Consider the following 13,321-nt stretch of genomic DNA (forward strand, 5'->3'; position numbering starts at 1 on the left):
AGATTATTTTGGTCGTACACGACCCCATCTCGTATAAAAGGGGTCCTAAACCTAATTTGGAGGATATCTAGCATACTTTGAAGGAGAATTCACGTGGAGGAACGCATACCACGCTTGGAGGAAGATTCTAACTAGTTTTTCTTCTCTTCTCTTCTTTTAGTTTCATAGTTTATTAGTTCTAGAGTTGTGGAGTGCTATATGAAAGTTGTAGTTTAAAGCTTGATTTGTTCTTATTATTTTATCATATTAGTTTATTTATTCAATCTTGCACTTAATTATGTGATTGCTTGATCACCAATATAATGTGCTCAAACCATCAAAATCTCCCTGCTCAAGATACAGTTGAAACCCGACCTCAAGTCCTCCAGACCGGCCCATCACCAACACATAGAAATCACATCTCGCACCTCATCAATCACAAGCCGTTGATGCACAGCTGATATCGAGCGCTCATGTGCGCATACAAATGCATGGAAGGAATTCAAAGAGTTGTGCTTCAAGCTGATGCCACATGATAAGGAAAGAAAGATCGGATGTATATCCTAAATGTCTTGTAGCCTTTCGAAGATAGGTATGGACATCATCATACCGATCCGCAAGACTCTATTAGATAATATTTCATGACTTGTAGAACCTATGAACCTAGAGCTCTTATACCAATCTGTCATGACTCAAAATCCACTAGTCGTGATGGCACCTAATCCAACTCGTTAGTCAAGCCAACTAAAAACTATCCAATTCCAATGAAGTCAATTAAACCATCAAATAGAGAAGTTATTTGAATTTTTATACATTCTCCAAGGACTGGTAGTACAAACTATGAGTTCTAAGAATAGAGTTTAAAAAGCTGAAATGAAGTAAATACATCATTTGTTTGAATATTACATAAACAAAGTTTTATAATCTAAGGCTACCATGAACAAAAGGCATCTACAACAGGAACGCAGGTACATCTTCAAGTCTAGCTCCCTTTGAATACGTCAACATCAACAACCAACATCTGCACACAAGGTGCAAAAGTGTGTAATGAGTACAACCACCCCATGTATTCAGTAAGTAACAAACCTAACCTTAGGTTGAAAGTAGTGATGAGCTGGAACATAGCCGGGTCCAACACCAATAGCCAATAATAATTCATAACAACGTAAATCATATACATAAGGAAGTAACTTTAAGATAAGATACTCAACTTTTTTCATAGTTTTCCGAAAATAGTTCCGCCTTTCAAGAATATCAGTGAAATCTCAAATCTTTTATCGAAATCGTCAAAAAATGTGAGATAGTTTGAAAACTATAATTTTTTCCAAAAACCATTACAAAATAACTAAGAGGTTTCATTTTCTTTCCAGATAGCAAGTGTAAAATACCTATCTATGCCCATATATCAATATGTATGAAAAGACATCAATGACGTGATACCGTACAACATGAAGAAAATGCATCTCTATGCCTATATGTCATGTGTGCATGCCAATGCCATGTATCTCAGAGATGAATCATGTACTCACACTCTCAGAGTACTCAATATCACCATTCACACTTTCCACTCATCATGCTCAACCACTCGGTACTGTATATGGCTCATACGGCCTAGGGAAAATCCATCCCGAAATATGTACACCACTGACTGTAGACACCGGATTTTTGACCCTCCCCGAGAATTTTCACATTTTTAGCGTGAATATGTGAAATTGGGTCTAATATAACTATTTTAACTATTTTTACTTTATTTTGTTGCAAAAAGAAAAATTACAAAAAAAATATATATATAAATTTTAGTTTATGTATCTCTCATAAACTTGAAAAAATACAAAAATTGCACTTTATTTTTGTACTTTATATAATTTCGAAAATTACAAAAAATATAATTCTATTAATGTTTTGTAGTCATTTTAATTTTGGAAAAATACAAAAAAAAATATTACTTTATATTTTGTCTTTATTAAAAAACGAAAATTACAAAAAATAGTTTTATTAATATTTTGTAGCTATTTTAAATCTTGAAAAATATTTTAAAAAAAAGATATAGTTTTGTTTAAATATTAGTCTTATTTTTGGTAGTTATTTTGCTTGCATAGGACTAGTTAAGCAACGTCGTGTCCTTAATCGGGTCCGAGCAAAAGAATAATATTCGGGTTTAAACTACCCGCTTTTAGGCCTAATTTTCGGACCTAGCCCATAATAAACCGAGTCCATGACACATGGGGAACCCACCACGCGTGGGGGACACAAGTCTCGAACCCCACCACGCGTGGGGCTCATTTTTCTGGACAAATGGGCATTAATACACGGACAAAAAGATTTTGGAAGAGAGGATTTTTTTAAAAAAAATGAAAAACGGACAGAACTGGGGAAGGATTTTGCTAGAGGAACTGTTCATGTTTCTTCTTGAAGGAGAAGGAAGAAGCAAAAAACCCTACGGTGAAAAACAAAACAGGCCCATCGTGGAACCTCCATCGCCACCACCAAACCACCTCCGGCCAGCTTCCCCCGACGTCAACCACCAGCCCCGTCGAGCAGCAGCTGTTGCTGCTGCTGCTGCGTCACCTTCCCTACTGTCCAAACACCACTCCGTCACCTTCCCCGGCACCCCTACTGTCGCAACCAAACCCTACACCAAACAGACCCTTCCCACCACCAAAACCGCCGTCGCACCCCCCCCCCCCGTCCCAAAAACCAGAAAAAAACCCTACCCGTCGTCACAACCAGCAAACCCCGTCAGCAGCCCCCCTCCCGTCATAGCCTCACCAGTCGACGACCAAACAGCCCGTCGCACGCTCCACCGTGAAACCGCCATAACCATCAACAAACACCTCCTCCTCCTCACGTCCAGCAAAACCACCAGTTCCATCGCCCACCTCCATCCAGTTGACCCCTCGTCGTCACCCCCACCAAAACACCGCCCCCGTCGTCAACAACCCACCACCAGTCGACCATCCTCCATTGAACTCCGACGTTGCCAAATGACCCCCAGTCCAGCAACGCCTCCTGCCTTGAACCACTGCCCAAACGACCCCTCGTAAGCTTGCAACCAGTAGCCGCGTCGACCACAGCCCCAAACGACCTTCCATATCTGATCCTTCCTCACATCCAAACGACCCCTTTGCTTCATATTCACGTACCAGATGTTGCGCCGGAAAAATACAGCAACAACCAGACAATCCTTGGTTGTTGATAGTTGTGGGTCCGAGCTTTCTATTTCCATCGAGGTTTTCTTTGGTTCATCGAGGTCCGGTACGTCGAGGTGTTTGTCCGAGGTTCCGTCGTTGTTCAGTGAGATCCGGCTTGAGTTCCGTCGAAGTCGTGTTTGTCGTTCTGAGGTCGTCGAGGTTCAAAGGTTATTGTTCTTCATCCTTGTTTCATTTTGTTCGTTTCGCATGTTATGATTCAAGGCGAATGAGAGTATTTGATATTGATGAATGTCGACAATGCAATTTTTGTTGTTTTGTTAAAAATGTTTATTTTTATGGATAGTTACTGCATGTTTAAAGTGAATGTGAGAATGTATGAACGGTTTGTGAGTCATCTTGGTTGAATCGCTTTTTCATTTTACCATGGATATTATTATTTATTAGAATCGTTGTTTTCATTTAACCTCAGATGACGTCATGGGTAGAAAATCATAATTATTTTTAGGCTTGCCTTTAATAAAAATGAGACGAGCCTCGAAAAAATGCACAAGCTGCGGGGCCCTCACAAAATATATGTATTAAACACTTAGATTCCGGGACGGGCCGATTAGCAAATTTCACGGCCTTACCCAAAATAAATACGCTAGTCGCTTTAGGCGCGCCTTTAATAATTTAATTTCCTTAAACTCGGGTGCACATTGATGTGACCCAAATCCAAATCTCAACGGAGTCGAAATGTGTTTCTAATCACGGGTACATTGATTGTGACGTGGTTCGAGATGTGTGTCCATGACGTTGCAAATTCCTTTTAAAAAAATAATAATAATAAGAATGAGATGAGCCTTGCCAAAATAAAAATACAAAATTGCGGGGCCCTCAGTAAATATTTGCTTTCAAATTGCTTAGATTTCGGGGTGGACCGTTTAGCAAAATTCCACGGTCCTACCCAAAATAAATACGCTAGTCGCTTTAGGCGCGCCTTTAATAATTTAATTTCCTTAAACTCGGGTGCACATTGATGTGACCCAAATCCAAATCTCAACGGAGTCAAAGTGTGTCGACGACCACGGGTGCATTGATTGTAACGTGGTTCGAGATACATTTTCACAACGTTGCAATTCTTGATAAAATAATAATAAATGATAAAAACGGTTAAAAGTTAAAATTTGCACATAGGTCCAACATGTATAAAATCAGATAATCAAGCCAAATATAACAGTTGAGCGACCGTGCTAGAACCACGAAACTCGGGAATGCCTAACACCTTCTCCCGGGTTAACAGAATTCCTTATCCGGATTTCTGGTACGCAGACTGTAATATGGAGTCATTCTTTTCCTCGATTTGGGATTAAAATTGGTGACTTGGGACACCCTAAACCTCCCAAGTGGCGACTCTGAAATAAATAAACAAATCCCGTTTCGATTGTCCTTTAATTGGAAAAAACTCCCCTTGCGCCCTCGCGGGTGCGGAAAAAGGAGGTGTGACAGCTCTGGCGACTCTGCTGGGGATATCTGACCCAGAACCAATGGTTCAGGGTTAAGAATTCGAGCTTAGATAAATTGTTATATTTGGCTTTATCTGATTTTTACATGTTTTGAGCCTAATGTGCTAAATGCTGCTTTTACCGCTTTGATATTATTTGAACTGTATATAAACTGTGCCGAAACCTTTCTCTTCTTACCTCCGGGGATGTGCTTACTGGTTGAGACTCCCTATTCTGTTAGTGTCATACCCTAAATAAAAGAGGCTCGGAAAGTTTCTAAGCCGGCTGACCTTTTGGTTTCCGGAAAGGAGCTCCTTCCTCAGCTCGAGTTGTCCGCTCGGGTACACTGTCTAGAACACCGACCCAGGTTTTTGAACCTAGTATAACAAAGCCACATGCCGGATCCCTAGTAGGAACGTTTATTTGCATCATGTGCATTTGACTTAGGGGACTCAACATAGGGGTTGGGTCCGTCTAGGACAAGCAACCTGAAAATAATAGACCCTCTTTCGGCATCCTATGTGCTACATGTTGTATTTAGTCAAGGGCGAATGGGTCATTTGGTCATTTCCAGCATGGTGTTATTTTAATCAAAGCATGAGGAACATTTGTGGAATCCAAGAAGCCTTGGAATTCCCTATGTCCCCCACGCTTCATTTTTGAAAAGCACATGGGGAACATTTGCGGAATCCAAGAAGTCTTGAAATTCCCTATGTCCCCCATGCCACATTTTTGAAAATATAATAAATATAAAAAATAAAATATATATGTATATATATAGAAAGAAACATTGGAAATTAAAAAAAAAAAGATTGTGTATGTTTTCATCATCCACAAATTAGAAAATAGTGGAAAAGAGGAGAAAATAACAATGTAGAGATGTGACTACTTATTGTTAGAAAAAAGAAACCAATGTCCGAGTAGTATCGAAACTCTGCCGAAATTTTGAGAAAATGAGAAAAAATGTCTTATTAGTAGCAAAGGAAAAATAGAAGAAAAAAAATCATCATTGTTCTGTCTTGTTTTTTTCCAAAAAATATTGAAAAGAAAATAGTTTGTTTTGCCATTAAATGAAAATGAAAAAGAGTCTGGTTTTTAAATTATTTTTTATTTTATTTTGCTTGTCTATGAAAATGCCAAAAATAAAAAAAAATAAAATATAAAAAGAGTCGGGCGTTGAACGTGATTTTATTATTTGTTCCAAAATAAATATATATATATAATCCAAAAAAAGGGTTCAAAAGAAAATTCATAAATATTTTGATTCTTCTTTAAAAATTCAAAATTCAAAAAATATTTTTTTTAAGCATTTCTTTTATTAAAGGTAAAAATTCCAAAAAAAAAACATTTTCTTTTTCTTTAGAATAAGAAAACAAATGAAAAAAAAGAATGTTTTATGTTTTACGTTAGTTAGTTTGTTTGTTATGAATGAAAAATAATAGTTTGTTTGTTTGCTATATATAAAAAAAAAGAATAGAAAATGGAAAAGGGTCTTCTCAAAAATAGTTTGTTTGCCCGACCTACGCGGGTTTGATTCTCACCGAATGTGAGATACGTAGGCAACCCTCATCGGGTCCAACCCCACCTTTTGCTAAAAGCCAAAAAAAATAGTAATAATAAAAAATATATATGTCAAATTTTAATTTTTGTCATAAAGAAGTCGGGTGATGCTGTTTTGTCATAAATAGCCGAATGTTCCCGAAAGGGACGCCGGAAGGCTGACTTTGCAAAAACAGCCACCTTTGGGTCATTTTTTAAGATTTGGTCCAGTTGACCCCCACAGCCTAAAAATCTTCGTCCCCGAGACGTTGAAAGGCCGTGTTTGCAATATTGACTTTTCTACTTTGAAAAACGATAAAAAGAGTTATAAATAAGTCAGGTGATGCTATTTTGTCATAAATAGCCGAATATTCCAGAATGGGACGCCGGAAGGCTGACTTGGCATAAACAGCCACCTTTGGGTCATTTTGAGATATGGACCCACACAGCCCTAAAATCTTCGTCCCCGAGGCACGGAAGGGCCGTGTTTGCAACACCAGGTTTTTATTATAAACGAAAAAAAAACAAAGAGTCGGCGGTCAGGTGAATACCGTTTGAATTTTGTCATAATAAGCCGAGCCAGCTTCGGCCGCATGTTAAACCGTTCTTGCCGAAATAGCCTTAAAGTATCTTTCAGTTGTCGAAAGGTTATTTTCGTAAATGAATGGACAAGTTTGTAAAGTGTCATAAAATAATCCTCCCCGGCCTCAAAATTCATGTGAAATTTGGAAGGGGTCACATTTATAAATCTCTTGATTAGAATATATGGGTTGTTTGATTTTCGAGTTTGTAGGTCATCTTTAAACCTTTGAAACCCAGTTTGTTTTACTATGAAAATTGAAAAAAAAAGGTGTTTAGTATTGTTTATCTTTTATTGGTCCGAACTACGCAAGGTCTGATTCATGCGGGGTCATGATACGTAGGCAATCTCCATAAGATTCGACCACAACAAAAAGAAAAGCAAAAAAAAAGAAATGAAAAAGAGAATGGAAAAAATCAAAAAGAAAGAAAGAAAAAGAAAGAAAAAAAAAGAAAGGATGTTGTTAATAATGGGGACCGACTGAGTCCATTCTAACCTCTTTGTTTTGCAAAGAAAGTTAAGGTGGTTGGTCTGTGGTAAGCCAGACAATGACACCCAGAATCCTTTACTTGCATCTCATGATACACACTCTGCTGGGATCAGGCCTGATAACAGAAGCACTCGAATCCTATTGGGGACTTGCTGACGGAGGTTGATGATATTGAAGCTGGTAATGGTCTTGGCAGTATTGATGCGAAGTTCAGTGGCTAAAATGCCAGTTTTGATAAAGGGGAGGACGCTCCGTTCCTTGGTTAGCAAGAGAGAAGCTTGTGGTGGCTTATTTTGTTGTCATTTCTGTTGTCCGGATTATTAAGGTTGTAATTTGGATTTTGTCCTGTGTCAAACCTTCTTATCTTTCCATTTTGTCATAGCAGTTTGTTTAAATTTTGTCCAGTTTGTGTTAGGATTTTATTCTGGTTGTTTTGTTTGTTTTATTATTCAAACCATTTCGCCGGTAGTCTAATACAAAGCCGGTCTTTTGTTAGTTCCAGTCGTCTTTTTGTTTAGTCCTTTTATCATTTCGTTCAATGCCGATTCTAGGGACATGACATGCGCACCCAATTTGGGCCTAATATTTAAAGTTAATCATAAAACCCTGGAAAGGCGATCAGACCATTTAAAGAAAATAAGGACGGTTTGAGATTATTCAGAGCTCGAGTCATGTGGAACTGGGGCAAAAGAAAACCGTTAAAAGCAAGATTCGCCAAATTGGCATGAGGGTCGGTCATGATAATGAGAGTGTCGCCCAACGGTGCTTAGAAATGACAAAGGAAAAATAAAATGTTTAACATAATTGTCAAGTCTAGCACCATCAGAAGAAACTACAAATTTAAATTGTGTTGTTTGCACTTGGCATGTTTTGAAGACTGAAATGACGAAGGCATTTTGTTCTGCTACCTAAACACTTTATCCTTTGTTACCCCTTTTGAGCCTTATTTATTTTCTTTCATACCCCTCGTTCGGAATCAGTAGCAACGAAAAAAAGGAAAGAAAGAAAGAAAACAACAAAACGAAAAAAAAAGAAAAAGGGAAGAGGAAAAGAAAAGAAAATTGATAACAAAGAAAAAAAGAAGAAGAGGAATTGGGAACTACGTTTGACCTGATTCCTCAAAGAGGATACGTAGGCGCTTCACGGCTCGGTCATAGTTTTGAAAAATGAAAAAAAATCAATTAAAATATCCCCAAGCAAGAAACTGGGGCAAATGTTGCGTTAGTTGTAAATAAATCTAACTCCGAAGGTTGTAACTAATAACCCAAAATTAAGGTATTTTTGAGCCTTTTATACCCTTTCTTTCTAGCCTATCCAAACCCACATTACGGTCCAAAGAAAGACCTTCTGATCAGTCTTCAAAAGATGCCAAGTCAGACAAATAAAGAGTCTTACCGGCGAACATAACATTCTGTTCCACAGTAGAAAGGACTCTAATCTCCAACAGAAAGAGTCATACCGGCAACACTCCAAATCCCCCAGCTGGAGAGAGATATAAAACGAGAGAGTCTTATTGGTGAAAACTTTCACAGGCACCATAAGGCGATGAAAGCTGAGAGAAGAACCCAAAAATGAGAGAGACTTGATAGTGAAAACCCTTCGGGCACTACAAGTCAAATAAGATTGAGAATCAGATGGGGAATCGCCAATTGAAGATCTTGAAAGATGATTGACGATAGAGGATAGGCCACATGCGCATGTCATGACCATTAGAGTCGGTGTCTGCATTTGATAGGTTTTTATTTATAGTTTCTTTTGTTAAAGAGTCATTTTTCTTTGTCTTTTTATTCTGTTCCCTTTTATCTTTTTCCTTTCATAGAAAAATTCCCCAATAGAGTCTGTCTGGTCAGAACAAGTATGAAATGACTTCAAAATATGCCATCAGCTTTCCAATTATGCAAGATAAGATCTGACTAGTACATCCAAGTGGTATAGTCAGCAAGGAACAAGCGCGAGGCCAGTGTCAATAAAGATATCCCTAGAAAAAGGGAATTGACAAAAGGATTGACGAGCGTCAAGAGGGATATCCTTGCCAAAACCAAGGTTATAAACCTCAAAGACAAGGCCCGTGAACAAAGCAAGGAGAGCAGTGAGCATGATTTGACGAAATCCATACTAGACTAAAAGGTCGGGGAAATGCCAGTTTCCAAGCTATGCCACAAAAGAAGAGGGATATCCCCAGTAGGAAGGGATTATCCCCAGCACATAATATCATCCCCAACAAGTCGTGGAACACAGCGCAATGAAGGAGAAAGGGAAAGTCATCCCAATAGGAGTATCACAGCCAACCACCATGTTTTAAACTAACAAATTTTGTTTGATTTGAAACAGGTAAAGGAAATGGCATTGATGCAGAAACGCATGCCACAAGGGATAATTATCAAACTGGGGCAGAAAATTTTCCTTCCATTTAGAAAATTTTCTGGAAGTCAGGTACCCCCAGCTGATAACATTTTACCCCCCAACAGGTAAGTAAATAATTCCCCCAACAGTGTTATCCCTAGCAGTTGCGAGGAGTCCAACACAAGGTTGGAAAGTCAGTATCCTCAGCGGTTCCTTTCAGGGAAAGGCAAAACGACTCTCAAGGGAGGTAGTCTTCGAAGGAAGAAGCTATGAAAAAAAACAAAACAAAATAAAAAATAAAGAATAAAAAAAAGAAGAATAAAAAGATAATAATGAAAAAAAGGGGGAAAAGTCATCCCCATCAAAATAATCCCCAACAGTTTCGAGGGAAGACAACACATGTAAGTAAATAATTCAAAAAAAGAAGGAAATGGTTCACGCATAGGAGACGCACTTCCTAAATGAATATGTCATTAATAGGAGACGCACTTCCTAATTTGAAATCATTAAAGTTTTTACCCATAGGAGATGCATTTCCTCCTAAGTTTGTTTCACTTTTACCCATAGGAGACGCATTTCCTCCTAAGTTTATGTTTTACCCATAGGAGACGCATTTCCTCCTAAGTTTATGTTTTACCCATAGGAGACGCATTTCCTCCTAAGTCTAGTTTTACCCATAGGAGATGCATTTCCTCCTAAGTTTGTTTTAGATTCACCCATAGGAGATGCATTTCCTCCTAAGTTTAGTTTTTACCCATAGGAGACGCATTTCCTCCTAAGTTTATGTTTTACCCATAGGAGACGCATTTCCTCCTAAGTTAAGTTTTACCCATAGGAGATGCATTTCCTCCTAAGTTGTTTTTGGGAGAAAAAAAACAAGACCTAGTCTGATGAACCTTCTCCTAGGATCAAAATCTTAGTCTGATGAATCTTTCTCCTAAGATAGAGACCTAGTCTGACGAACCTTCTCCTAGGATCAAAATCTTAGTCTGATGAATCTTTCTCCTAAGATACCAACAAAAAAAGACCTAGTCTGATGAACCTTCTCCTAGGATCAAAATCTTAGTCCGATGAATTTTTCTCCTAAGATAGAGACCTAGTCTGACGAACCTTCTCCTAGGATCAAAATCTTAGTCTGATGAATCTTTCTCCTAAGATACCAACAAAAAAAGACCTAGTCTGATGAACCTTCTCCTAGGATCAAAATCTTAGTCCGATGAATTTTTCTCCTAAGATAGAGACCTAGTCTGACGAACCTTCTCCTAGGATCAAAATCTTAGTCTGATGAATCTTTCTCCTAAGATACCAAAAAACAAAAATGACCTAGTCTGATGAACCTTCTCCTAGGATCAAAATCTTAGTCTGATGAATTTTTCTCCTAAGATAGAGACCTAGTCTGACGAACCTTCTCCTAGGATCAAAATCTTAGTCTGATGAATCTTTCTCCTAAGATACCAAAAATAAAAGACCTAGTCTGATGAACCTTCTCCTAGGATCAAAATCTTAGTCTGACGAATTTTTCTCCTAAGATAGAGACCTAGTCTGACGAACCTTCTCCTAGGATCAAAATCTTAGTCTGATGAATCTTTCTCCTAAGATACCAAAAAGAAAAGACCTAGTCTGATGAACCTTCTCCTAGGATCAAAATCTTAGTCTGATGAATTTTTCTCCTAAGATAGAGACCTAGTCTGACGAACCTTCTCCTAGGATCAAAATCTTAGTCTGATGAATCTTTCTCCTAAGATACCAAAAAACAAGACCTAGTCTGACGAACCTTCTCCTAGGATCAAAATCTTAGTCTGATGAATCTTTCTCCTAAGATACCGAAAAAAACAAGACCTAGTCTGATGAACTTTCTCCCAGGATCAAAATCTTAGTCCGATGAATATTTCTCCTAAGATACCAAAAAAACAAGACCTAGTCTGATGAACTTTCTCCTAGGATCAAAATCTTAGTACGATGAATTTTTCTCCTAAGATAGAGACCTAGTCTGACGAACCTTCTCCTAGGATCAAAATCTTAGTCTGATGAATCTTTCTCCTAAGATACCAAAAAACAAGACCTAGTCTGACGAACCTTCTCCTAGGATCAAAATCTTAGTCTGATGAATCTTTCTCCTAAGATTCCATAAAACAAGACCTAGTCTGATGAACTTTCTCCTAGGATCAAAATCTTAGTCCGACGAATTTTTCTCCTAAGATAGAGACCTAGTCTGACGAACCTTCTCCTAGGATCCAAATCTTAGTCTGATGAATCTTTCTCCAAAGATGCTAAAAAAAACGTTTGAAAAAAGAGTCATTTTCCTAAACCCAGGAGCCCACCTGTATAACGAGAGGAATACATTTCAGTCTTTTTCATTTCAAGTGTTGAACCCAGGCGCCCACCTATATAATGAGAGGAATACATTCCAGTCTTTACTTTTCAAGTGTTGAAATTGGGAGCCCGCCCATAATAACAGAGGAATACATTCAGTCTTTACTTTCAAGTGTTGAAATTGGGAGCCCGCCCATAATAACAGAGGAATACATTCAGTCTTTACTTTCAAGTGTTGAAATTGGGAGCCCGCCCATATAACGAGAGGAATACTTTTCAGTCTTTACATTTCAACAGGCGCCCACCTGTATAACGTGTGGAATACATTTCAGTCTTTACATTTCATGTTTCAGGCGCCCACCTATATAACAAGAGGAATACTTTTTAGTCTTATACTGCAGATTTTGGAAATCAGTAACCCCACCGGAAGGTAGAAGGTTACAACAGGAATCCCCAGCAGGAAACAATAAAGATCCCTAGCACCGGGAAGCAGAAGGCTACAACAAAAATCCCCAGCATTCAACCAAGTTATAAATAGCAGAAGCTCGCCTCAAGAATGCGAGTCAACAGGCTGAGATGGTCAACAAAAGCTGGTCACAAAAACAAAAACAAAAAAAAACAAGAAAAGAAAAAAAATGAATGAATCCAAAGCACGAAAGTGGAGAACAGATGTGATCTGCTCAAGAACTAGCACCTACAACTAGCAAGTATCAAGGTTCAAATCCAAAGTCTGTATGAAGCACCATTCAAGACTCAAGACCAAGTTTCAGAAGACTTAAAGATAGGAATCCTTGTAACAAGTAGCTGATAGGCTTAGTTAGTCTTTTTCAGTTTTCATTTTTGTTGTAATGACAGGACCGATGACCGGAACCTCAACGGAACGGCACCTCGATCGGCTCTTCACCTCGGTACACTCCACTATCTCTCTCATTCCCGAACTACACGTGGCCTGATTCCTGTATAACCAAGGATATGTAGGCAGCTCAGATACCAGGGCTCGGTCACATTCCCTCCCTTTCCTTAGTGTAGTCCGTCCAAGTAATGGTCGGGTCAAAAACATGTCTAGTCGTTCTTTGTCGGAAAACTCTTCGTGTTTCCAGTCAAAGAGGGGCAGCTGTAGACACCGAATTTTTGACCCTCCCCGAGAATTTTCACATTTTTAGCGTGAATATGTGAAATTGGGTCTAATATAAGTATTTTAACTATTTTTACTTTATTTCGTTGCAAAAAGAAAAATTACAAAAAAATATATATATAAATTTTAGTTTATGTATCTCTCATAAACTTGAAAAAAATACAAAAATTGCACTTTATTTTTGTACTTTATATAATTTCGAAAATTACAAAAAATATAATTCTATTAATGTTTTGTAGTCATTTTAATTTTGGAAAATTACAAAAAAAATATTACTTTATATTTTGTCTTTATTAAAAAACGAAA

Source organism: Nicotiana tabacum, chromosome 10 (assembly GCF_000715075.1).
Source record: "Nicotiana tabacum cultivar K326 chromosome 10, ASM71507v2, whole genome shotgun sequence".
NCBI lineage: Eukaryota > Viridiplantae > Streptophyta > Magnoliopsida > Solanales > Solanaceae > Nicotiana > Nicotiana tabacum.